General features: G+C 43.3%; 2 long non-coding RNA genes across 2 annotated transcripts in view; one reads left to right on the top strand and one right to left on the bottom strand.

Moving 5' to 3' along the window:
• LOC125716820 (uncharacterized) overlaps positions 1-12,759 on the top strand; it is a 35,239-nt gene extending 22,480 nt beyond the window's left edge. The window contains exons 2-3 of the long non-coding RNA XR_007384407.1: positions 7,817-7,879; positions 8,653-12,759. This is a non-coding gene — a long non-coding RNA (uncharacterized LOC125716820). The remainder of the gene's footprint in view (positions 1-7,816; positions 7,880-8,652) is intronic.
• Positions 12,760-21,023: 8,264 nt separating this feature from the next.
• On the bottom strand, positions 21,024-26,535 carry LOC125716230 (uncharacterized). Its single transcript, XR_007384281.1, has 3 exons — positions 26,441-26,535; positions 25,631-25,875; positions 21,024-21,507 (listed from the first exon to the last, which is right to left on the bottom strand). It is a non-coding gene; the product is annotated as an uncharacterized LOC125716230 (long non-coding RNA).
• Positions 26,536-26,994: the final 459 nt, after the last annotated feature.

The following is a 26,994-nucleotide window of genomic DNA, read 5'->3' as shown; positions in this document are numbered from 1 at the left end:
GGAAGTTTTTGTTTCTATAATTTACAGCCTTCTTTTGGTTTCGGTTACTTTACGCTGCAAACTTTCTGCATCATTACAGTAGTATAATTATCGTACATTTAACTGATGTTCCATAGTTTAAACCTAATAGACCTCTGATCACATGTGCATTGTTAAAAAGAATTATTGGGATCGTGATAAAATCAGACTTGTTATTGCACATACCATTCTAATGGCACTTTATAATTAAAATAAATACATATATAAGTAACAATATTTGGATAACCTGAAAGAGAAAATGGAATACAACTGATGCAATAATCAGTTTTGATCTTTTGTGGTTTCTATGGTAGTTTTGTGTGATAACCCATTTGGATTACTTAATTTAAAAATGTATCGATAATTTGTTAATTTGTTCAACAAAGTAAGTATTGTCATTATATTATGAAAGATATCGTTGATTGACCGAGTCAATAAAACCCAAACCGATACCGATTAAAAACTGATTAAAATATTTATTTATGAACATGTCCAAATGGGGGGAACCATTTGACCGCCTTGACTATTAGCATTAATTTCTTTGAGTGCAGGAACTGAAACACGCATGTGGATACAGTACTGTCTATTAACAACTTCCAGTAACTTTTTTTTCAGAAACGTCGCGAAAGACAATTACATGATAGACCTCCACAATCCCCAACTGCAAAGTACTAGTCAAACGAGCCTGATTATACATGGCGTTTATTACATCTCGATATTACAGACATAAAGTTTAGAGCACTTAAACGTTCTATTGTCACAACTGATATTTAAAGAATCTACTGCAGGATAGTTCAAATTTCAAATAACCAACAAACAGAAAAACTTAGAAACAAGTGGAGTGATCGAAAGTTTTCGAACTAACAATGATTTTTAAAGGGTCGGCAAGGTCAGCAAGTCATCGAGATGTAATTTGTTGGTTACCGGTTATTTATCGAAACTTTTTAAAAACGCCGCGGCAGTTAGGGCATCAGTCCTCCTATGTATCCACGGCTATTAGTTCACCCCATGCTTTGAACAATATATGCTTTGATGCAGCAAGGCATCAGCCTGATGAAATGGGGGGGGGGGGGGGGGGGGGCACAATCGCGTGAAGCAGAAGTAATAGGTACACTATTGGCATTAGCAGGAAGAGACATGGCGAGCAAGACGCAAAGAACGTTAAAAGTTCCCGTATAATCTTGAATATTTCCATTGCTACAAAGTGTAAATGCATTTAGTTAAAAGGCACCAAGATCTAAGCCGTGGTTACTAAGTTTATCTTCTCTGCAATATTCTTCTTCTTCTTCGTCTTCTCTTCTATTCTCTTTTCTTCTTTATTATTTCTTAATGCTTTATTGTGCAAATCTGTTAATGCTTCAAATTATTATTTAAAGTATATCTTTGCAAGATTTTTTTTTTAACCGTGCACGAAATCTGTCACACTAACACCTCAGCACCAGTACATCACTGACCCCATAGTACGAGGGCAAACTTTAAACAGTTTTCATCACAGATTTCTTTTTTTCTTTTTTGTGCCGATGATTGGCAGGGAGTCTTTGCCGCCGATGGACGCTGGAACACTGCCATCCGGGTATTAATATAGATTACAATAAACCTCGTTTGATCGGAGCCTGTAATGGCTAAAAACAGCCTGTGACGAAGTGTCTATCTTTTGTCAATTGTACCCCGGGGGAATGTCTGTTTAAGATCCGCCCTATAAAAACAGCAGTTTTGTGAGCTTTTATAACTTTAGCTGCGTCATACACGTTGTGAAAAGGACAGGCGAAAGAGCGGTTCATCTACTGGACCGACAGGTTGGAATTAAACACCACCTTCAAAAACGCAAGCATCTTATTTTGAACATTCACAAAACATATTAAAGTACAAATAGAGCAATATGAAATATTTGTTTAAATGTGTTTTTTTCCTCTTAAACAGACCCACCTGTGACATATAAACGTCATTTGAATGAGCGCCCTACTGTGAACAACTGAGCACAAGACAGACTAGAGGCATCCCAAATTAAGTTCTTAGGTACCAGTCCAAGGACTGTAACATCTTTCCCTGTCAAAAAATATCCCCTAGCCCATCGGTCCCAGCATATTAGCTCCAAAGATGATCAGGAGCCTAATTATTTTATTTCTGCAGAGACACATGAAACGCCTTAACAGTTCAGCTGGCGGCTTTCGACAGTAAAACATTTTTTATCAATCACTAAGAATTTCATAGTTTGTATTTGTATTCCAATTACTTTCTCTTTCGCTTATTTCCCCCCTGTGTTTTCTACTAACCGTAAAAAAGAAATATTTAAATTGCATCTAAATGTCTCATTCGGCTGTTTCAATATAATCACCTTAGACTGCAGTTTACATGGTCGCTGATTTTATTAAGTAGCTAGTGCTCCTGTATGATGGGGGACATTTGACATTTGATTGCATATTAAAGTCCGCAAATGGTCTTAATCGCATTTAAGGAAAATGGAATAGTCTATAAAATTTACCCTAAGTCTTGTCCGGAGCAAGTATTTCAGTTAAATCCATTGCTAAAATTCAATACTTCGTTACCCTATTTAGTTATAAAAAGATTGGCCTTTTGTGTGCTTTTAGAATAAAGGGTTTACAAAAGTTGGTCTGGATTCTGAATGGAGCCCACAAAGGCTCATTTTACTTCTCTGGCGCAGCCGGAGTGGTCTGAATGGGAGAGAGGGTAAAACTCTCCCCTGAACGCGTGGACGTGTTTACAGTCTCGCTAACTGAATAAAAACGGTCAAATTACTGTTATGCTCAACATATTAAACGATGTGGTACTCAGATGATACGCAATGGACATACGCATGATTTTCAATCAGATATTGCTTCTTTTCGAAATACGCACGTTTTGCGCATTACGTTCATTGTGAGAGCTTCTACCTCAGTCATTGGCTAGTGCAATCAGGTCGTAGATGAATGTAACGAACGGTTCATTAAATGTCTATACCTTGAGTTTTTTTTTTTAATCATAAATGTCTCGCAAGACGCATTGTTTGTAAAATGCGCATGAAATGTATGGTTTCCAATATATATATATATATATATATATATATATATATATATATATATATATATATATATATATATATATATATATATATAAACACACACACATTGTATGGTACTATGCATATTGTAATCGTTTCGAATCACACGTCACCAAAAGGGAAATACAGTCAAATAAACGGATGTCTTCTTAATCACTGATTTTAAATGGTTGTGTTAAATATACGCAATTACATGCATGACTTCTTTTCAAAGGCAATTTCTTATTCTCCAGTTGCTTGGTTCTTCATTCGCATACGGACAGAACCGCAAAACTCGATTATGTCGAATCCATAAATTTCCCATGAATTTCATCAACCTAATTAAATGTCCACGTGCGGTCCCAATGTCTAAAAGTAATGACAAAACGTTAGCCTACTTGACGGACAGTGCTAGGTTTTTTAAAAATCTTAATCAAAACAGAAAAACATACGATGATACACTGCATGCTGTTCCCGGTATTTTGTACCGTTTGGTACCGTAACGCTAAATAATCGTCACCTGTTAATTACACCACACTCATTTTCAATTATACCTGTTTCACATCCATATCCTGAATGACAACCGATTATTCTTATTTTTCAGTAAACATTTCTTTGTACCATAAGTGTAGCAGGAAAGTAAAAGTAATTCATCCGATCAAATCTTATTTTTTTATTTTATGTAATTATTTTAAAGCTTTTAAAGGTTTTGAGCAAGCACCCACCTGCACCTGCCATAAGTGTGCAGAACACCTTAACACAATGTTTATAGCAGATAACTAATTTATTGCTGCGATTTCAATAAACGTACATTTAAAAAAGTTATAGCCTGCGATGCACTCAAAGTTGGTTGCTGCTCAGTTGCACCTGCAAGGGAGTAAGTTGAATTCGGGGATCTCTGGAGCGGGGTGGGGAGGGGGAGGTGGAGGAGGGCAAAGGTAGAAGTGCGGCGGGCTGTGCGGGGCTCGGTCACTGCATTTGATTGTAAATAAGGGGAGTTCGCACGCCGATCGAGTGACCGGAGAGAACAAGCGACCCATTTTAATCAGCTGGTTATCTCCTCATCGTGGAGATCAGAGCTCTATCACTCCCTGGCTCGTCATTGTGTCCCCCCCTCCGCGAAATGACAGCGCCCAGAAAGAAGAATCTGGTTGCGGGATGAGATTTCACTGTCTCTGCTGCTGAAGAAGTCCATCAGTTACCACACACAGCACAAGGACTCCACTGTACTCCCAACATGTTCATGTCCAATTATCCCTTCTGTACAACTGCGCGATTACTTTTAAGCGAGAGATAAGTTACGCGCGAAATGATATTTGGCTCTGCAACCTTTTTTTTGCTACAATAATAAGATCATTGTTATTCAATTTACACTCTCCATATAATTTAAATGTACACGACCACCGCAACATGCGGTAGAAAATACCTAATCATTATTTATTATTATTTATTGTCTTCTTTGTGTTGGTGTGAGTAAAGTGTGTAGCGATAAAGTTAGTAACATCAATAATAAAAAATAACTGTGAATAGTAGTGCGAGCGACACCAGTGGTAAAGCTGCTATTTCTAATGCTGGATGTCCGAGACGGAGAGTAAGAAAGTTTGGCGTGATGCCATGTCAACTTATAATTCCCCAGCGAGGAGTATCTGTGACAGCTGGGTTTTTCGTATCGATTATGTGACACTTTAGATAATTTACGGTGCTGTAAGGTTTAAGGAGGGGAGATCAAACATTGGCGGCATTCTCGGCAGATTAGAAAAAAAGTTCGCCGTGGTATATAGATTATGATGTAACTTTAATCACACGCACCTCTTTTGCTCAAAAACATTTGGGGAATTTGTGATATTTCAGTTTTAAAAATGTTAAGTAAGCTTCGGAGGTGGAAACTATAATAAGAAAATGTGACAAAAAGTCGTAGCTGTGCCAAACGATTTTTTAAGAGCCTCGGACTATTAGTTCGATCAACTGCAAAGTTCGATTTAAGAAAAAAAGACAAGTAGTTTAAACAGGTTTATCGTAGCGACGAATAGGGTCATGCGTGTCTTTGGGATAGATTGTCTTGTGCTTCTCTGTTACTCCCGATCACTTGAGCCTCCGGCGCATATTATACATTTCAAAGCCAAACAGCAGCTTTAAAAGAAAGTGACAGGAATTATATGCTAATCAGCGGAGGGAAGGCAAGAAGTCCCATTCAAACAAACGGCGGATCGTAATCTAAAAGATGAATGCATTTTTTCCCTGCGAATTTTTATACTTGTACGTCATGGCCAAGGGATTCTCAGCTTCCGTTTCTGAGCTTCGGACTTTATTAGGGCTTTCTGGCTATAGCCAAAGTGTCAGAAAGACCTCTTACATGAAAAAAAAACCCTTTTCGGTTCACTGTACATTCTTACGATCCTAACAATTTGCTGTGAAAATGTCCCTACCTTTGATCATTTAACGCAATTGCCTTTGTTTTGTTGTTGTTAAAAATGTTAAGTTAGGTAGGACATAAGTAAGGGTAACTTTTGTGATAGTGGCGGAAAAGGTGCATCAGATTCCAGTGCGAGGGATTGAACAGAATGGAATATAAGAATCTAATGTTTCGTTATAAATTCCGGATTACTTATTTTCTCTTCATTGTTGAAGAAGATCCTCAATTATAATGTAAAATGAAGAGTAAAGTAAAATTGTAAGATAGTTCTTTATTTCATATTAATACTTTACTTAAACTTAGTGGGAGAGAGGACCCCCCCCCCTCCAACCCAGTCGGAAAAGTAAAAGAGGAAGGTGTAACGTTTGCATCCATACTTAGTGGATTATAAAGATTCTGCACCCCTTTGAGTTTTTTTTCCTCCAGTAAGTAGGATAAGCTTGGGGTGCCTGGTCACCGTGGAAACTGTCAGAACAATTCGGTTGAAGTTTGAAGGGGTCAGCTTGCAGGGTCAGCAGCTCCGGACTCACACTCCACCAGCTTCTGTTGGGTCTGTCACCGCGGTGGGAGTGGCCAGCCCGGCCTAGCCGTGGGTGGTGGGCCAGTCCTGCCCTGATATAAATTTTTTGAGTCAGCTTGCGGCCCAGGCTCCCCATGTGGGCCGCAGAATCGATTTTAACCCCAGTGACCCTGTCTGGCGGAGACATGACTGACGGCCCGGGCGTCGACTTTAGGTGGCAGCCCCCTCCAGGGACTGGGAAGGAGGTCCCGAGGCGGGCAAACCAGCCCAGGGATGGGTACGGGAGAAGGGGCTATTAAAAGCTTGTTAGGCTCCTCATCAGGGACCGAGGACAGCTGGGGAAGCACGTGTGGAGTGTTGGTGTTGGTGTGAGGCCTGCCTGTAGCTTAGCTTTCGCAGTGCCACTGTTCCTACAAACATTTACTGGTCTATATCTTAAATATTTTCACTGGCCACTGGGGAAAACACATTGTGGCTGTACATTGAACGCGATGCGTCTGACATGTAAAAGCGTGGTGCTAAAGCCAAACCACATACATTGAAAGTTGCAGAAATGAAGTATATTAAACTTTTATGGATTTGAAATATCTATGGTGCCCTGAACACCGTGGTAAATCATGGTAAATCGGTCATATAATGGTATGCCAAAGGCATGAATGCAGCTGTTCATCCAGTGAGTGAGTGAATGCTAATTTTCATTTAATTTATTTTTTATATTAGTTAGTTTAATCTAGTATTAATTTCAGTGATATTTTGAAAGATTTCTTTGTGTATAAAATGCAACAATTAAGAGGAAAAATAAACTGTATATTTTTTATATAGAAATTAGTCTAAACTAATATAGTAATCAGTATAGTGTGCAGTTTGAAAAATGACACGTAGTGCAATACTTTAGTTCATCAGCTGGTTTTTATAATTGCTTTTGTTGCATGTTAATAAGTGCTAATTGTCAGATGTTAAAAATTGCATGACTAATTCAGAGGATGTGAGCATCAACTTTAAACCACGGAGCATTATAATTATTGCTCATCATGTTCTGCAACACAAGACCTAAAGAGAAAATTAAAAGACAGTATATGGCTGGAGCAGCACCGTGAACAGGCTATAGGCTGTGTATGGTTTAAGGGACTGGCGTCTAAATATGGAACTCATGATTCTTTTCAGTGAATCCAATTGAGTTCTTTCAGCTAAAAGATTCATTCAGAAGAGTTCATTGATTCCTTCACTACCCCTTGAATGTTTTCTGCTCTCAGGGGACAGATATTTTGGTTTCTGTGTTCATTCAACTGTAATTTATTACATTTAATTAATTGTAATTAATTAAGTTTAATGAATTGTAATTAATTAAACATAATGAAATGGTTTTGATTTTTTTAAAATTGTGACTTCAGTTGGTAATATATATTCATAGATAGTTAAACATGCATTTTTTTTAGTACATATTTTATCTGCCAGTTGTGAAGAGAATAATCTAGTTTACTTGTGACTGAATTAAATAAGGAATTACTCGGTGGAAAAAAAAATAACCGATGTAGCATTTTTTAAAATCAGTGGAGCGACTGAACAAATCATCAGATTTACAATGATCTTCTCCTTCACTTGAAAGATTAGTTTGAGAAGAACGAATCATTCGCCATGACATACTCCCCCCACCCACCCACCCTGTGTCCAGTGCTTCCTGGGATGCGAACCAGGTTCCCAGCCACCTCCTACCGCATTAGCAGTTATGGAAGATGGATGAATGTCCCCTCTGGATCATCCAGTCATTATGAAAGCTCATTGTGTACAGCATGTCCTAACAGAGTGTTTTATTTATGTGTCTTTGTAGGTTGAACGGTTCTGGAGAAGCAATATGATGAACTAAACAGGAGGAAACAGATCAACAGCAAATGTATGAGCAACAACCGGCAACCATATTTGGCAGAGTCCTGGGACTCCTTTGCTGATTCTGTAGCCTGTTTTGTGTGTCACACACACACACACACACACACACACACACATGCACGTAGGGTATACCTATCCATTATGGGGCCCGCTCATTCACTTCTATGGGAAAAATGCTAAGGCTAACTATGACAACTTTAACCCTCACCCAGCCCTAACCATAACCATAAGTAACCAAACAAAATACAAGAGTTTTTAACCTTTTCATAGTAGTCACTGATTTTTATAAAATAGTTTTTTCCCCATATGGAAAAAAAACAGATATTGTGTCCCCATAAGGATAGGTATACCCGCTCACACACACACATGCACACACACACACACACACACACTTATATATACCTGGTAGGTATTTTAATGTTTCTAAGTTTTGCGCTACCTGTCGTCTGACTGGCTCTGAAAAAGCATTTTCCGCAATTGAGTGTTTCTGCTATTTTTCACTATTTTCATTGAGCATAACAGAAATCCAAGATTTTAAAGCTAAGGTGAGCAGTGAGCTAAGAAGCCAACACTGAGAGCTATTTCCACTTTGTCTTTTATTTATTTAACAAAAAATGAAGTAACACTAATGAAGTAGCACTGAAATTCACAAGGTCTCCTGAGATCTTCAGTATATCCTGCCTCTGAAGCACCTCCCACAGCCGGTGGAGCTTAGCACTGTCCACAGAGTCTTTGGGGCAGGTGGATATTCTTAAACGGGGTGCTGTCATTTCTTTGCAGAGTCGGCTGTGGTCCAGGATCCCCCAAGAACTGTGTCATTCCAGCATTGTGCTTTCCCAGAACTGGATGTAGATATACATAAAAACAAAATGGCTGCACAGTCACGACAGGCCAAGCTCTGTAAAGTATGCCAGAGATGCAATATGCTTTCTACGACAATAGCACATAACTGATGTGAATGGACAAAATGTGACCATTTTCGATGCTACACTGGTCATGTGACCATAGATCCAGAGGTCCAGAATAATGTATCAATTTTCTATTGACAAAATGCAGTTCTGGAAAAAAATAAGAGACCAGTCTATATTTTTAAAGAAATCTGCATTTTTAAATCCTGGTTTAATCCAGGTTCTGTTGGCAGAAGGCTATGCTGAGCAACAGGTTGATTCCAGGTTCAAAATTTCTAAGACAGCAGCACACAAGAATAAGGTGCAAGAGGAGACACTGGGAATGACCAGAAACCAGCCAGGTAAAGGTCTGAAGCTAGAGATGAACGTCGACTTATCCGACAGTTTGTCATGAATTGGAGGATGTCATCAAGTGACCTTCAAAAGGAATGACAGACATTAAGTGCAGGTGTGAAGTGCACTGCTAGGACAGTTCATATCAGGCTCATAGAAGCAGGACTGAAGTCCCACAAAGCAAGGAAGAAGCCCTTCATTAATGAGAAACAGGGAAGAACCAGGCTGCAGTTTACAAATATTACAAAAAAATATATATTATTCACAGACACACACCCATAAATCAAGAAATGAATGAAAAAAAACATTGTGCTGTGGGCCCTAATTTCTTTTCCAGAGCTGTATATTTTATGTAGTTTCATTCAGATGATATTCAAAAATGTAACCTTGAAACCCCATTAGACAGGTGGTATTACCATGTAGCAAATGGATATACAAACCGAAGGTTGCTGTTTGGAGTCCTAGGGGAGTTTCCAGTGTTGTGCCTCTGAACAAGATACATTTCAATAATTCAGGAGGATCACACATGCATAAAATATTATAGGTTGCTTGGGATAAAAGTTTCAGTGAAACAATGATTTGAAAAAAAAAAATGGAAACAATTTGAGAGAAATTAGTTTCTTCCTGGGGACAGTGGTCTCTTGCCCTTCCAGAAGGAAAGAGCAGCCCTATAGCATTGTGGGAGAGGCATACTCCTACATATAGCTAATGTCATTATAGGAAATACACTTCTTAAGCAGAATATTGACAACGATACAGTGTATCGCTTCTCAGGTGACAGGGAATCTGTAACCTGTCTCACTGTACCATTGCCCCCTATGGATTGCAACACCTGTGAAAACATTCCAGTAAGAATTGGTGAGGGGGGAACTTTAAATGCACACCGTATGTGTACGACATCGAGTCAACACAAAAAACGCCATACATCAATAACATATATCAGTTCAAGTGCATGTGAGATTAACTGTCATGTATGGAAAGTTTGTGCGTGTTCTCCCATTCTTGACCAGCAGTGTTTCTGAGTATTATTCTTGTCCCCGAGTATTTAAGGAATTCCCATATAACCTGTACGACAGGTGGCCAAGAACATGCCTGTGAAATGTTATGCATGTTGAACATGCGTCTCGCATGCATTCGCAAAAACAGAATATTCTATAATGACGTGAGTGGGGGAATTTGGGGGGAGATACAAGCAAAACAGTGGATGTAGCAAAGGCCTCTGGGAAAAATGCACGTGGCCGTAGGATTTTCTGGATGGCCGATGCTGAGTGACGATGGAGTCGGCCCTATTTCTGACATCAGTCTCTTTCAGGGGGGGTTCCTTTCAAAACTGCGGCCGTTGGAAAAGCGGGGGATTTTAGCCCCATCAGCAGTGTGTGATGTCAGCACGTGAGCCAACAAAAGGGGACAGATGGGGGGGGGGGGGTGTTAAGGTTTAACATGGTCCCCTTTCGCTGAGTCAAAAACAGCCGAAGTAGCCTGTTATTTCTGGCTAAATCACACGCACTCTTGGGATTCAATTTATTTCAAAAGTACCTTTTACTATATATAATTGTTTTTTAAATGTGACTTTTCTTTATATATTTACTTGTTTTAAATAATAAGACAACATTCTAAACAACCACGTAAATGGGAATTCTGTGCTTTCTTCGATTTGGATCCTCTGGTTTTCTGGCTGAACGTTTTCCTTCTATATGCTGTACACTTTCCAATAGGACATGCTGATACAATCACCTTTTTAAGGCCTTGTTGCATCATGAAGTTTGCCCGGCCAGATGTGCCTGGCGATATGCAGGCAGCAAAAAAAAAAAAAAAAACGGTCAACATAAAAGCCTCGTTCGTCAAAAGCCTCTGACAGTTACTCAAATGCCCATAAGAGAAATGTTTAATGTTTGAATTTCAGACTAAAAAAGCAGAACAACGAGCATGTCAAAATGCATTGATTCTCTGTCATCGCGTTCCCAAATTATTAGCTGAAACGTAATATTTTGGTCAATGCATACAGACATGGGAAGTTCCAAATTGAAGGGAGAAAGTTTGAAAAGTAAATAAAACTCCTTTCATTCAAGCACATTTCAAACATTCAGGTACAGACAACAATTTCTGATTTAAATACACTAAAAACGGCTTGCCGATATATTGCTTTTATGTAAACTGTGGCATCTAGCATAATAATTTGACCTGGAATGGTAGGTTGGCAGGAAGTATACAGCACCACGAGCATCACTTTCTGCTCCCACAATTACGGCTGTGATTTCGAGCTTCCGTGTGGCAAATTTCCTGGAGAAAACATCCGCCATGAAAGACTGCGACTGAAACGGAATAACACGACGATATGGAACATCTGAGCTGTAGCACCAACGTAGTAGATGCTGAAATCCACGCATGCAGAGCCTCGGCGCAGAAAGAAATGCAGCCTTTCTTGCAGTTTCTACTTCTTGAAATTGTTAGAGCAAATTCATGGGTTGATATGGAGACGTGGGTGATAATGGTCTCCTTCAGGGTCCCCAGTGTCACTTGTAAAAAAAAAAACCACCCTAACCCTAACCCTACTTGAACCTATAAACTGTCCTGTATACAGTAGTTTCTGCCATTCCATAATTTTGACCAACTCGAGAAGGGGGAACAATCTGTGTTTCTGTACCCCCTGGTGCCAAAGAATACAACCAGGGACGACTTGGATGGGCCCTGAAGGCAGGACTTTGTAGGCCGGGCTGACCTCCCAAACAGTTCCCCTTTATGCTGGCCCTCTCTGGAAGAATTACGGCGCGAGGACCTCGCAGGAGACCAGGCCGCGTCGGTGGGGGGCTGGGAGATAAGTCCTGTAATTGTGACATACTGTAAAACAGCAGCGTCCATTCATGACACGGCCGTGTGTAATAAACTATGGGGGGGCAGGAGGGGCGACGGAGAGGCAGCTGCAGTGTGTAGCCCCTGAACAAGGCCACTCTTTCTCCGGGACTCAAGCCTCCCAATTTACTGCTGTCCAGTCAGCCTCTGAAATTCTTTGTGATGATACAGTTCTACCCACAGATTCCAACAGGGGTTGGTTTTTTGACTTCGGCCGGGGAGGAGACGGCGACACGACAATTATACCCATTCACTGGACAATACATAAAATCCTTTTTTTAAAAAAAAAAAAGATTTTTTTTTTTTGAAAAACTGCCACGTGTCTCCTAATGTTGTGGCAGGTTCCGTAGGCTGTGCTGTACCTGTAGGTTATGGGACGGCTGTTTTTTTCCCCTTATAAACCTGGTAAAAGATCATGCAGTTACTGTTCCTAGGAAAACATTATAGGACCTTGCTGCCAGGACATGTACGTTTTGTCCAACAGCAGTTCAGTTCTGACCCGGTGTCGATGCCTGATTGCAGCTCACCTTGTGCTCTTTCAGCATCCGGACTCTACAATAATTACAGATTGAAACACCCCAGAAAACGGAAACCGTGGCCTTTCGCACTTTTCTGCTTGAAGCTTTGAGTGTAAACGGAAGGAGGGTTTACTGTGATGACCACGTCTGTGATACACGTACGGCACAGATGCGATGTCATTCATTCCCTTTCCAATGATATGAACATATAATTGTTTTGTATGAATAGTGTTGTCGTTGCATTATCTTGTACATTTAATAAAGAATGCTTAAACTGTGCAAGCGGGTCTTATTACCAAATAATAAGCGGTTAAGATAAGAATAACAGTATGAATTTTGAATATGTTTGATTTGTTAAAGAGAATAGGTCACCTTGCAGGTTTGGAGCAAGTGACAATGTCTGTTCCCCTTTGAAGTATGTGAGACACTAAAAAAAACGACAAAAATATGTTGTTTTTCGCCACATATTCTATCTGTTTCCTAATTGAAAATGACAATTTTAGTATCCATGTGAAAAGAGTAATGCGATGAAATTTGGTGGGAGGGGGAAATGAGTTTTCCGAACCCGTAAAGCACGGGTTTATCACGCACCATCAGTCGCTGCCTGGTTTAACCCAATTCCGAACCAATAAAGTAACCAGCGGAAAGTAGGTTAAAAGAGCAGGTCTATCAGAGCACTACATTCTTGCTTTGCCCCATTTAGTGTTTTATCACCAAATTATTCGATTTTTGATTAACAATGTCAATTCTGAATGCAGAACTGTAACTTATCGACGTGATACTCTTTATTTGGGAGGTGTTAATTGCTTTGCTTGGATTTAATTTGAGCAGCATAAAGAACGTGGTGTGCAAATCCGGAAGCTTAAAACGTTTCATTTAGGCACCTCTTCATTTGCATTCATTGTTCTAAATTTTATTCGCGGCGAGCGTTACGCGAGAAACGACCATCTGCTGAGAAGAAGAAGGAACTGGGTCCCATTTAGTGTTTGTCAATCAATCATCAATCAGCGGATCGATCCTTTTGTCTTCAAAAGCGTCTCCCACGAAAAGTTTGTCACTTTGAAGTAACAGCTTTCACGGAGGATGTGAAGGGGGTGTTTGAGACGTCTCGGGAGATGCCACCACCGCCGACGACCACGGGGGAAGTCCTGTTAGTCGCGCTTTCGCTGCCTTGCTGTTCCCTGGTCCTTGGAGCACACACCTCCGTCCCACATTCTCCTCCATTGTTGCATCCTCCTTTGCAAGCCAGGTGCAGGGCATCATGGGACCCCTGAAGCGACCTTTGACCCTTCCCCTTTCACCCCACCATCTCTCTTCCACAACTAACAGGATACTGTACATTCCCAGGCTGCATGAAACTGGGAGCAAACAGACAGCTGGAGTTTTTCAGGTGGTGGGGGAGTTTGCTGGGGGGGGGGGTGCGGGGTGTCATTTGACTGTCATGTGCCATTGTGCCACTCGTGCCGTTGCCATGAGTGACGAGCACTGTATGGGACGGGATTTTGGGGGGTGGCACTCTTGCACTCGCTGTCTCGGTCCCCTCTGGAATGTGACACAGAGGTGACACATAGTTCCCGCTCTCTACTGTCCCTAACTGCCTGTTACTTTGTGAATTGTACGAGTTTTAACTGTTTTGGGCATTTTCCCAGGGTGTACTACGCCTAATTTGAAATATCGCATTTATTTGATTCTTTCTACACACAACATCCCATTTTAGTATATATATCTAGCAATCATCTGTACTGCTGGCAGTAATGAAAATACATTATATTATACTGATTTAAAGATAAACAGTTTCCTTATAAACAATCTTAATTCTGAAAAGTACATTTCCATGGTTTTTATGCATTGAAATTCTTGTACTTGTCACTTCTTAAAGAAATTTACAAAGAACAGTTGTTAGGTGCAGACTGGTGCGAGCCGAATCCCTTTTACCCGCTGCCATGTTGCTATTTCAGGAATACAAACAGAGAATGTACGAAGAAAAGTGTAAAGGTGATCGATGTGTTCCAGGCCGCAGTTGGCAGGGCTTTCTAACGATAGCAGTCCACTGGACATGCACATCCTTGTTTTCAGACCATAAATAATCGTTTTATTGACTTTGCAGAGGCAGCATGTGCATGCAGATTGGTTTGTAATCAAACATGGCTGCATTTGCGCACCTTTTGTTAATTTATACCCCGCAAAGTCAACAGACCCACGGAACACGGTGGCCCATGACAGCCACCAGCACGTGACGAAGTAACATGTGCGTGACATACGTCAGCGTTCACGGCGTAAAGTAAAACTCCCTGCTGTGCTGGTCAGAAAAGGACACCTAGTTTCACGATAGTGGGAATTTGTTCACTTAAAAGCTGTAAATCGAATGGAACTGAAAATATTTCTGTTCTCACGTCGTAGAAAAAGTGGCATTTTACTCATTTTTCGGACATTTACTTTGGCAGGATAGGTTAAGAATAGTGATAACAGGTCCAAGAACAGCGGCCATGGAAGTCTGGGCCCGCGTCCCCTTAGCAGCGGAGCAGGATGGCTGTGGTGACAGCCTACTTCGCATCACATGCCTCTAAGCGCTGAGGAGTTTGACAAGGGCGTCCTGGATGGGAGGGTTTCAGGACCCCTACTAAAAAAGAATCACAGCATGGAGCTCCGGGGGCAGGGACAGCGGGGAGGGTGGGGGCAGTGGCGGGACCCTGTGGGGAAGGAAACGCAGCCCCCCTCCCCAACCCTCCAAACCCATCCCCGCCTCCACACACTCCAATAGTAGCAGACAAAAGACCATTACATGCTTGCAATCCACTCCAGTGCTGTTATTTTGTTTTTCCACTGCCTGCAGGAAAAGTGTCGTCCCCTTGACAGGATGTCCCGCCACTCGAGGGCCTGTCACCCCCCTGGTCACCCACCATCCTAAATCCCCTGCAAGCAGATCTTCTCTGCCTTCGTCTTCTCCTTAGCTATAAAATCCACTTTATCAGCCAATGACAGATTCGCCCAGCCTGCCATATCTTAAGGTGGACCAAGTTTAATCATTCATTCGTTCATTCATTCATTCATTCATTCATTTCTCTTCTATACCACTTGTCTGATACAGGGTTGTGGAAGGTCCAGGATCTAGAAACAATCAGTGCAAAGTAGGGAATATCCCAGGGAGTAGATCTTCTCCTCAGCATCACCTCGAATTTAGTCCAAACTGTGAGGGATCAACAGGTTTACACAGACCTCAAGTCCTTAAGGCAGCATTTTTTAAATCTATCCATTCATTCATTTCCAATACCTGCTTTTCAAATAGTGCGTCACAGAAACATTTCTTTAATGGTAATGAATGACTAAGATACTTTTTCTGGATAGTGATTTCCCAATATAACATGCAGCCACAAAACACAATGTGCTGTGAAATACTAAATTAGGCTGCTATAAATAAGTATACAAAGAAAATTCTCAGAACTATTCATAGGACACGTAGAATCCATTGTAACAGGAAAAAAAAAAATCAAAAGATCGAGGGTGTGATGACGTTGTTTTCATGCTGATCGCTTTCTATTTTGTCATAAGCTATTTCTCTACAACCATGGTTATGGTAATTGGATTTGTAGGACACCTGTACAATACTGCATCTCGGGGATTATAACTAGGAAAGAGTGAGTCAGCTCTAATTATTGTCATGGTAACCTGCTTGTCTGTCAGCATCCAGACCCAACCTTTGCCCCAGCCCAGCATAAAGGATGCTGACGATCGCTCCCTTTGGTCCATCCATCTGCCTCCCGTCAGCCACTCATCATCCAGTTGCTCCATGACGATGCTGTCTCACAGGAAGGGGGGGTGGGGGGGGGTCAGTGTAACCCCCCTCCCAAGTATGAGCCACTTCAGACAAACACCTTCAAAAGGGGGACATCTGAACCAACACAGGAAATCTGAATCAATTTCTGGTACCCGAGACTCAATCAGCTTTGCAAGAGGATTACCGACAAATGATAAATCATTTAAGAACACTGACTCTGTTCCATGTAATACTTAAAACAAAGCCAGATACTATGTAATTCCACAGTACATAGTAGCTTTAATGTTTGCTATAAAGTTTGGTATTTGATTTGCTATATGTTGACAGACTACATGATTTCCCACATAGCTAACAGATCCTGGTTGTCTTTCAGGCCTCGCACTCGCTGCCCTTTCGATTTGAGTTGTGATTGAGTTTTTCGATGTGTGTTTGTTGAGTGGCAGCAAAGGACTGTGGGTCGGGTGATGTCAGTTTAACATCTGTACTCCGCACAATAAGAATAAAGGAATTCAATTCAATTCAGTTCAATTCAACGTACATAAAACGTAACGTACAGAGGCCAGGAAAGGGTGCCGAGGGCCAAAACGGACAGAAAATCCATCGCACGCTCAGAAATGTGGCTGCTTTGCTGTGGCGCTGACTGGGGGCACAAGCAGCAGGGGTGCGGGGGGGAAGGGGGGGGGGGTTCACAAGGTGTCCAGGCTGCTCGTTATCAATCCCCCAGGCCAGTGCGGCGGGAACTTCCCATGATGCCCCCACCCCAATACCACAAAGTGAGAATACGCAATGAGCAGGAGGTCCCTCCGTTTGCTACGCCTGATTAACTGAGGACAAAGGCCCCCAAACGGGACCTCGGCACTGGACTCACAAAAGCAAGCAGAGAGCCCCCGGGCACGATCGGCATCACTCTGGTGAGAGCATGCGGGGGGCGTGTGTGTGAGTGTGTGTGTGTGTGTGTGTGTGTGTGTGTGTGTGCGTGATGGTCCAAGGGGGGCATGGTCGCCTCACTTCATCTCTCTCCTTTCCTAAAAGTGCCGCGAACAGGAACATTTTACGGTCCGCCGAGGTGCCGCTGAGCCCAGCACAGGGCCTGCTTTACACTGCCTTTATCACACACTGAAGCAACCTTCACACTTACACCCTACAACAAAAACAAGGTGCTGTTTGTTTAAGCATCCTTGTTAGTTGAACTCCATAGGCATTCTGGGAGTTCTGTGGGATGGCCCCGCCGCGCGTGAACCGTAAAATGCTGATAGTGGCTACTCATCCGACTGAGCAGATCCCACAGGCTCCTTATTAATTACAGCCTCTATTTACCTGCACTCCAACTTCATTTAGACCTCTTTACTGATTTAGGACTTTGATTTAATTTAATTCCAGTCCCTGGATTAGCCCACTTGAACAAAAACTGAATCCATTTTTTCATTAGTGCCTCCCAACAGACAGAAGCAGTTTGCCTAAACAGTCAAATCTCATCATTTCCCCTCCAAATGAAAAGCATTAAGTTATCAATTGAGAAGAAATTTATTTACAAACACCTTCCATCGTCACATTTTCCCTAATAGTTTAGTTGTTTTTTTAACGGCATGCTAACTATTAAAGTGCCTGGATCAAGCTGTAATGGATTCAGTGAATGAAAATTACAAGGTCATTGACAAAATCACAAAATAATTGCATGAACTACAAGAGTTGCAGTGCGGCTGCTGTCTCATCCACAGTGGAAGATGGATGGTCCACAAGAGAGGAGTCAGCCAACAGTTACCTTCATTTTCCAACCAATCTGACTTCCAAACCCTTCTCCAGTACAGGACACACAGTGCCACACGTACCACAACCTATTCAGAGATGTCAGTTAGTCTACCTGCATATATTTGAACTCTGGGTGGAAACCTGCATGACTCCACACTCACAGAGCAGGTACGGCATTCAAACACCCAACCCCAGAAGTGTGTGGTGACTGTGCTCCTCACAATCATCATCTTCACTGAAAAATGTATTAACATCAAACTAGTTTCTTTTTCCTGTATATTATGCTTGTATCATGTGATACACAAATACAGTGAAATGTAACACAAGCCAAAGTAGTGGGGTGACATGGGGGCACGGTGCTGTAGTCGCACACCTCTGGGACTAGAGCTCAAGTGTCTGATGTGGCCCCGTGTGTGTGGATTTTGCATCTTGTCCTGGGGTTTCCCCACACAGTCCAAAAACATTGTAAAGTTAATTGGAGTTACCCGATTGTCCATAGATGTGAACGGTGCGTGTGCCCTGTGACGCGTCGGCACCCTAACCTGGGTTATTCTTTGGGCTCGTAGCTTATGGGATAGGCTCTGGACTCCCTGTGACCAACTCTGTGGGACAGTTTCTGTTCCAGCATGACTGTACCACAGCAAGGTCCGTAGAAACATGGTTGGGTGAGTTTCCTGCAGGAGAACTTAACAGGACCACACCTGACCTCAATCCCTTCAAACACATTTGGGATGAACTAGAATGGAGACTGCAAGCCAGGCCTTCACGTCCAACACTCCAAAGTCTCCCAAGAAGAGTGGCAGCTATCATAACTGCAAAGGGTGGACCAGCTCTACTTCGATGCCTATGGATTTAGACTGGGATGTCACAAAAGTTCCTGTAGGTGTAATGGCCAGGCGTCCCAATACTTTTGTCCATATAGTGTACGTCAAAGCTGACAGTGACCATATGTCTTCATACGTCATGTGTTTCCAAGAGTATGTCATTGCTTTATTTCTCCATTTCAAGCACTGGTCAACCATCAAAGCGTCAAACACCAATCATTGTATTTATTTGCATCAATTTTTGTTTTTCTCATATGTACTAAAATACAACACACATTACAATTAAATATTCTTAAGATGGAAGAGGTAATATTAGTAATCTTGGTCCTGATGATCACCATCTTTTATCCTCAGAGAGAAACTTTCATGGGAACTCTGCACTGTGTGTTTACAATGTATAGCTGAGACTGAACCTCAGGTAACAAGACTGGCCCAGTCACAGTGTGTTTTTTTTAATGCATGGACACCCCCACCACCCCCAGAGGCCCCAGGCTGACACCGGCTGATTCCCCGGCTCTCTTTCGGTGACATTCCGGAAAAAGCCCGCTCGGAGTCAGCAGATTAAGCCTGAGCTTCCAGGTCAGTGCTGCGTGTCCCATAAACCCAACCTGAAAGGTCAGGCAAAGAGCCGACCAGAAAAACAAACAATCATTACTGCATTTCGGCCTGTAACGGGATGAGGACTAGGCTGGGGCCCGGGAAAGGGAGGAGTTGGCTCATTGTCCCACAAAAATGAACCGTGGCTGGTCATGTGTCACTGAGTGGTGACCCGTGGCTGTCCAGGAGCCCCCATTTGCCCGGATCAAGGCCAGTACAGGGGTCAAAAGCCCCAACAAACCAGAATGAGGAAACCCCCCACCCCTCCACACCCTGGCCTGTTCCGGCTCATCCCATGACCAGTTAGGGGCTCGAGTCAATCTTCAGTATCTCCATCGTGATCTCTGTCAGCACGCTGCCATTCTGTAAAGGAGGGACAGACCCAGTTTGTTATCTTTTCAGGAGAAACCGATTTGTGTTTAAGCCACTACAATGATTTACAACCGTACACCTTTCCCCCCCCCCAGACAAAACACACCCCAGAAATACTCTGCGTGAATAACTTCAGTTGATGACACGTCTTCCCCGAAGTACCATCTGGGCTGCGTTTTTTGTTGTCTGTGACGTCTCGCTCGTGGTCCACCTGTTGCAGCCTCTTTGTGCTCCTCTCACCCTGTGCGCGGTTTCGCCCCTGGCAGTTTCAGGGGTCGGCAAATTACCGCGTAGTTCTGCCGCCGATCGGGCACTGCTCAGCCTGGGGGACCGGGCGGCACCTGCTGCGTCGCCAAGGCTGCTGGGAAGCTGTGCGCTTCGCACGCGACAGATGCTCGCCGGCTGTGCGCCTTTTTTCGCCAAACACCCGATCTGTCTGAACCACCGCCATTTTCCCCCCAGGGGCCAAATACCTGTCAGGCTGCCGGCTTTCCGAACCTGTGATACTCCTCTTCAAGGTACCAGCTCTGAGCTCAGGGACAAGTCACGCTCATTGACTTGGTACATCGCAGATCCCGGCTGAACAAGCTGCCTCAATTTACAGCATATCTTTCCGTTCCAAGTTCTTTCATGTAAACAAATGCATACATCGGCTCTCCGGTGCTGAGCTTGCCCATTTCCTGCAGCTGTTCCGGCTATCTGAGCTCACAACGTCCATGAAATCGCACTGCCATCGTCGTTAGTGGATTAAGAAGTGAGTGTGGCTATGGGGGCGGGGGGGACTGTCTTGTCAGATTGGGTACAGGGTGAACAAGAAAGACAAATCGCAGAGCGAGTCACAAGTATGTTGCCTTGCTGCCTGATGGTGGGTCTTAATGTGGCAGGAACACAGGATTTATGTCCAGTGCTGACATGTGCCAAAATAATGAATTAATAATTAATAGGTAATTCTCAGTTCTGGTCCTGTTGATTACCTTCCTCAGAGGGAGGCTTTCATGGGAACTCTGCACTGTGTGCTTAGAGTGTACTGTACACTGTTCCTAACGGTGTATCATTGAGATTGAGCCTCAGGTATGGAAAGTGGCCCAGTCACAGGCCGACACTGGCTGGTTCCCGGCTCTGCAACAGAAAGCTGAATAGGGTGCCGTAGAGGTAAACGTACGTTTGAGTTTTCACCCATTTGCAAACCAGTTTCACCCGGTTTGGGTGGGGGGGGGGGGGGGGTAGCATTGGTGGTGGCAATGGAAAAAGTTGCAAGCTGATAGCTGTGGTGAAAAGAACATGGAACATTGTCATAAGGAGAAGTAAATATGTCTTGCTAGTTGCTGATTGGACATTCATACTCACACTCATTGGGCCTTTGTTTTCAGTTTTCAGTGCAACATTCCTAGGTGATTCCACCCCCTACACAGCAGCCCCACTCCCCCCTCCACATAGCATACCTCCCCAAACACTGATCACCTTTGCTGGGGTGCAAGTACCTCTGCTCCAGCATACCCACTGGGAGCGAGTGTTGATTTCCCAGTTGGAGACACTGGGCTGGTGGGCTGATGAATGGGAAGGCAGAGCCAGCCGGGCAGTTTCGGACCACTCAGAGGAGGTTTGACCCAGGCAAAATCATAAAGAGGAAAAAACAGGAGGAGGCAAGAAGCGGGATGTGGCACGAGGCCAGCAGAATTCTCTGGCTTATGGTCCCCGATTCCTGGCACCTCGGATGGAGAAGGGAGAGACACCTTTTCTGCACTTAACCAACAAGTTACCAAAGTGTTCAATCAACAGCAGATATAATACCATAAGCAGATGGTGAATGAATGTTTTAGAAGAACTCAAACTGTTGAAGTTTAGTTTAGTTTAGTTTAGTTTAGTTTAACTTAATTTAGCTTAGTTTAGTTTAACCAGTTCATCAGTTCCCAGTCTCTATTACATCGTTTGCTTCCTTTCTGGATCTTAGACTCTTGGGTAATGAAGATCTAATAATGATTAAATAAAGTGATTGCACTCCCATTTCAGAATTGGTATCTATGCGCTAGATTAGAAATAAAGGTTACTGGAATGGGTGACTGGTAAGCGGGCCAAGACTGAAGAACCTTTAAATGTTTAACGGGACCAGTTTCTGGAAAGGGCTTAATATCAGGCAATTACTGTGATGACAGTGTTGACCTCCCAGTGCTGGAAGCACCCAGTGGGAGAGAACTGGCCCCCATTTCCAGGCCTGTCCTCTGCGGGAACCGTTCCTGGGGTCTCGACTAATGAGAACAAAAATGTGAGCTATGAGATGCTCCAGGCCAGGGGAAGCAGGAGGGGAGGGGTGCACAAAGGGGCTTTCATGCACTCCATCCTTCCACCCTCTGCGTGGTGTTACTAGCAGGTCTCTCTTGCCTGTGGGTGGGTGGGAAGGATTTGGAAACAAGATGCAGGCCCGGAGAATATTTTTAGCTCTGCTTAGTGTCCCTTCCAATGGGGCCAAACAATACCCTGGATGCTCATCACTACCAACCAATGGGAACACCTGAACTCAGACTTCCCCTGTCACATGATGCTGGAGGTGCAATATGGTTAACAAGCCAGTAATGCTGTATTCTATATATATATATATATATATATATATATATATATATATATATATATATATATATATATATATATATATATATATATATATTCTAACAGTAGTCTAATATTATTACTAATATATCTCTAACTACAGTATAGTTTGCTTGACAGGACTCATTGTAACTCTGCAAACCAACACCAAGCCAGCCCCCCCACCCCCCCACCCCCTCACCCCCTAACCCTAACCCTAACCCCAAGATGAGCATATATAGCATATATCAGAGACTAACTAGGAATTAACAGCAAAAATGTGGAACATCACCAAGGTTTATGGTGCTATTTACACCATCAGAATAAAATCTGTGTAAAGTTATGTTCGCAAACGCGTTAAGTATAATGAGACTTAATTTACATGTGCAAATGAGAGGACATTTGCATTGATTCTGTACAGACGGAACTGGACAGGGATTAAAAATCGTCCCTGGACTTTACGGTCCACTACGGTAATTTCTGGCGAGGGGGGAGATCCCCACGACAAATTTTGGCTGCCCACATACTTATCGGCCCACTGGGAAAACGACTGCGACACTCCAGCCCTCTGTAGAGACCTACGGAAAGGACCGTCAATACAGAATCGGTGCTGAAAGTTCCCACAAGCTGAGCTCCTAGCAGTGGATCGATCTGCTTATTTATCCGTTTTAGGATAATGTACCACAGATTTAAATCAGTCCGTGAAACCACTAAACCCTTCTAATGACAGGATGAGCTTAATTAGCTTTAAATATGGTTATTCACACACTGCCCAATTATAAAGACTTAGAAGAAGAAGATGGGAAGATTCGTTTCAAGTTCTGGGGAAAGAGCCCTATCTGTAATGTAATATTCCCCACAAGCCGATGGAAAGGAGTGGTCCTTCTTTCTGGATAACATCAGTCAACCCCAGGCCATACCTGGAGGATGGAATCCAAGTCAGGTTGCTACACCTGTCTCATTACTGCAGCGTTCAAAGTATCAGGATATACTTGTTGCCTAGGTACCACCCCCCATTTTTTTAACAGGGTGCAATGGTGAAACCATCATCCCGTTTTGTTTTGGAGTGCGCCTGTATTTTGCATGGGGCCTTTAGCAATGTGAGACATATCCGGACCCATGTGTCACACGAGCAGAGCTTCAAATGATAGATGGGACAATGGCTTAAGACCTAGCTAATTGCTCCCTAACAAGTTGCCCCACAGCAACAAAGTGGCAGCGTTGCTACGTGGCGGTGCTTGTGTGCTAACAGTCGCAGCATTGCTGCACGGCGGTGTTTGTGCGCTAGCCTTGTGAGCTAACAGTCGCAGCATTGCTGCACGGCGGTGCTTGTGCGCTAGCCTTGTGCGCTAACAGTCGCAGCATTGCTGCACGGCGGTGCTTGTGCGCTAGCCTTGTGCGCTAACAGTCGCAGCATTGCTGCACGGCGGTGCTTGTGCGCTAGCCTTGTGCGCTAACAGTCGCAGCATTGCTGCACGGCGGTGCTTGTGAGCTAGTCTTGTGCGCTAACAGTCGCAGCATTGCTGCACGGCGGTGTTTGTGCACTAGCCTTGTGTGCTAACAGTCGCAGCATTGCTGCACAGCGGTGCTTGTGCACTAGCCTTGTGTGCTAACAGTCGCAGCTTTGCTGCACGACGGTGCTTGTGCGCTAGCCTTGTGTGCTAACAGTCGCAGCATTGCTGCACGGCAGTGCTTGTGCGCTAGTCTTGTGTGCTAACAGTCACAGCATTGCTGCATGGCAATGCTTGTGTGCTAGCCTTGTGTGCTAACAGTCACAGCATTGCTAAACAGGGGTGCTTTTGTGCCAAACGTCGCAGAACTGCTACACGGCGGTGTTTGTGTTCCAGCAGTCACAGTCCTGCTTGCATGCTAGCTGTCCCAGCATTGCTACATGCTGGTGCTTGTGCACTAGCAGTCACCATATTGCTACATGCCGGTGTTTGTGCATTAGCAGTTGAATGCCTGTTGCCTGGTGCCCAAGGAGGCCAGTCTGGGATGGGATCATATTAGAGAAATGACTAGGGTGGCCAGACAATCCATGTCAGGGAGGACACTTTGAGCTACTTCGGGTTTTACAAACTGCTTTCAAACTGAAAGGCCCCTGTGCTCGGCTAAACAGTTCAGCTTTTCTTGTGCTTTGACTGGTTTGTTTCCTTGATTGAAAGACTCATCCAGCTGTTTCACATTAACATTATTACCTCATGCGTGATTATAGGAGACTGACCAATCAGCACACAGCAGGAACTCGGTGCTGAAGTGAAATCCAGGTCCTTTTAATTGAAATGGTAATTTACAATTCCTGTCCTAACTCAGAGTGTCCCCCCTGACATGGATTATCTGGTCACCCTAGAAACGACCAGGTAGGTCATAGTACCATTATAGTGGGGAGAAAAGAATAATGCTGAGGTTTTATTTTCACAGGTACAATGGAATGCTTCTTTGCACATATCCCAGCTTGCTTTCTTTACGCATACACACACACAGACACACACACACACACACACACAGACACACACACACACGCACAGGTTTGTAATTATATCTTTGTGGGGACCTGAAAAATGGTTTTTATTACAATGTGGTGAACATTTGGTCTCCACAATGTAATATAAACCTAATCCCCACACACATACACACACACACATTCACAGACATTTTCTATTAATATCTTTGTGGGAACTGTCCATTCATTTCTACAGAAAAAACCTAAACCCCCACCCAGCTCTAACCTTAACCGTAAGTGATCAAACAAAACAGAAGACTTATGGCATTTTTAGTTTTTTGATCACATTTTTACAACATATGATCCAAAAAGGGGAGCTTGAAAAATGTCCCCCAAAGTAAGGAAATTTCAGATTTTACGGTTTTACCACAGTTTGGGGACATATTTGGTCCCCAAATATGATCTATGCAAACCCCACCCCCCCGACACATACACACTGAACATGTTCGTTTCACTTTGACCACTGAACGAATCACCCTGGGTCCAGGATAAATCCCCCTCACCAGGGCTGAATTTAGATGGGGTGGGGCTCCTGGCCCATTATTTTTTGGGGCCCTACCCTCTGCATAAAATGCTACTGTGACGACCAGAAAAAAACAACTATTTTGGTGCCCCCCACATCTCCAGGTCTTGGGCCGAGCCTGTGGATAAGTCCGGCCTTGCCCCTTACAGTGTGGCCTGGGGATCAGCTAAGCACACCTTAGAAAGCAGGGCTTTCCGTATGACGTCCCAGGGCCTGCCCTTACCTGCCGGAGGTAAATAAAACAACGGGAGAGGAGTGAGGGGCCCCAGCCGCACACTGAGCAAACTGCCGCCAGGTGTGCCCTTGCAGCGGACGCTCCATCTGTGCTCCATCACGTACGAGGTGTTTGTCCAATCCGTCACCGTAATCTCTCGTCAAACAAGCACTGTGGCCAGGCTTCCCTGCACCCCGCCCGCTCCGGGCCCTCGCCTCGCCGTCTCGCTCCGCTGTGTCAACGCTGCCCCACCCCTGAGTAAACCAAAAGTAATTACTCCGCCGCCGCACTCGAATAAATTATCCAGCCAGCTTGTTTGCCGGAGACTTCAAAGGGCATTTAGGGAAAAAAAAAAACAGCTTCATCCTTTTCCAAACAGATCAGCTTCGACTTTTGGCAAATTTAGAGTCATTAATAGGACAGTGATCTGTTTATTTATAATTTACGGGATTACTGATTTCCTAGCGATGCTGGTTTAACTGGGACGTAGAAAGGATAAATTTGCATAAATAACACATGCCTCTGCGTGCACATCATGTCCAAGATTAAGTGAAAAACCTAGAAAGTGCGCTACACACACTATTTTATGAGCTGAATCTTTGAATTCGGCAAATTAGGCAATATAGTCCATCAGACCGATTTCATATCACACCAAATCATGCTATACATTTGCCATGTCACCTTAACGTGAGAATGCACGAACATATAAACATATGACCATGTGAAACACATGAAATTGCAGAAGCTGAATATATCATTTACACCATAAACAACCGATACAAAGAAACACAAATGTATATTGTTTGAATGTTTACTTACTAAATCCAGCTCAGCGGCTAATAAAGTTATTCTCACATCTTAAAAATGAGGCTCAGACAAGATGCAGCTCTGTGTGCGAAAGGCTACATTTCGAGCAAACAGCTTTCGGCGCTGAAAATAGCACCGCATTGCGCAATCTGGTGAAAATCACTGGCAAACACGGGCTTAGCATGATAACCATCCAAAGACAAACAGTGAATTCCACCTAATGGACAAACTCGGGTAAGACCAAGACTAAACACACACCCAGAGTTCAAATTAATTTCTCTGAGTGAAGGTGGGCCTGGTGAAAGGGCCTGTTTGTACCCGTTGCTGGCGATAGTTTAAGAATTATCAGTACTGTCTCACTAATCTGTTGGAATGAAAAAACCTCACCTGCTTTCTCGTCTGCTTTAATTGAAAGGCATCTTCAAATCTCGCTTATCTAATCGCGTAATGACTCAAAGTCAGTTACAACCGCAATCTGAAACTGTACAACTTACACATGCATGAAAGCTGGAACAAAGTGTCACATTTTTTTTTTTTCGATTCGTGGACATAGTGCAGTGATATTC

This window comes from Brienomyrus brachyistius, chromosome 21 (genome assembly GCF_023856365.1).
Source record: "Brienomyrus brachyistius isolate T26 chromosome 21, BBRACH_0.4, whole genome shotgun sequence".
NCBI classification, from domain to species: Eukaryota; Metazoa; Chordata; class Actinopteri; order Osteoglossiformes; family Mormyridae; genus Brienomyrus; species Brienomyrus brachyistius.
The sequence above is the reverse complement of the archived record's forward strand: the minus strand, read 5'-3'. Positions and strand labels throughout refer to the sequence as shown.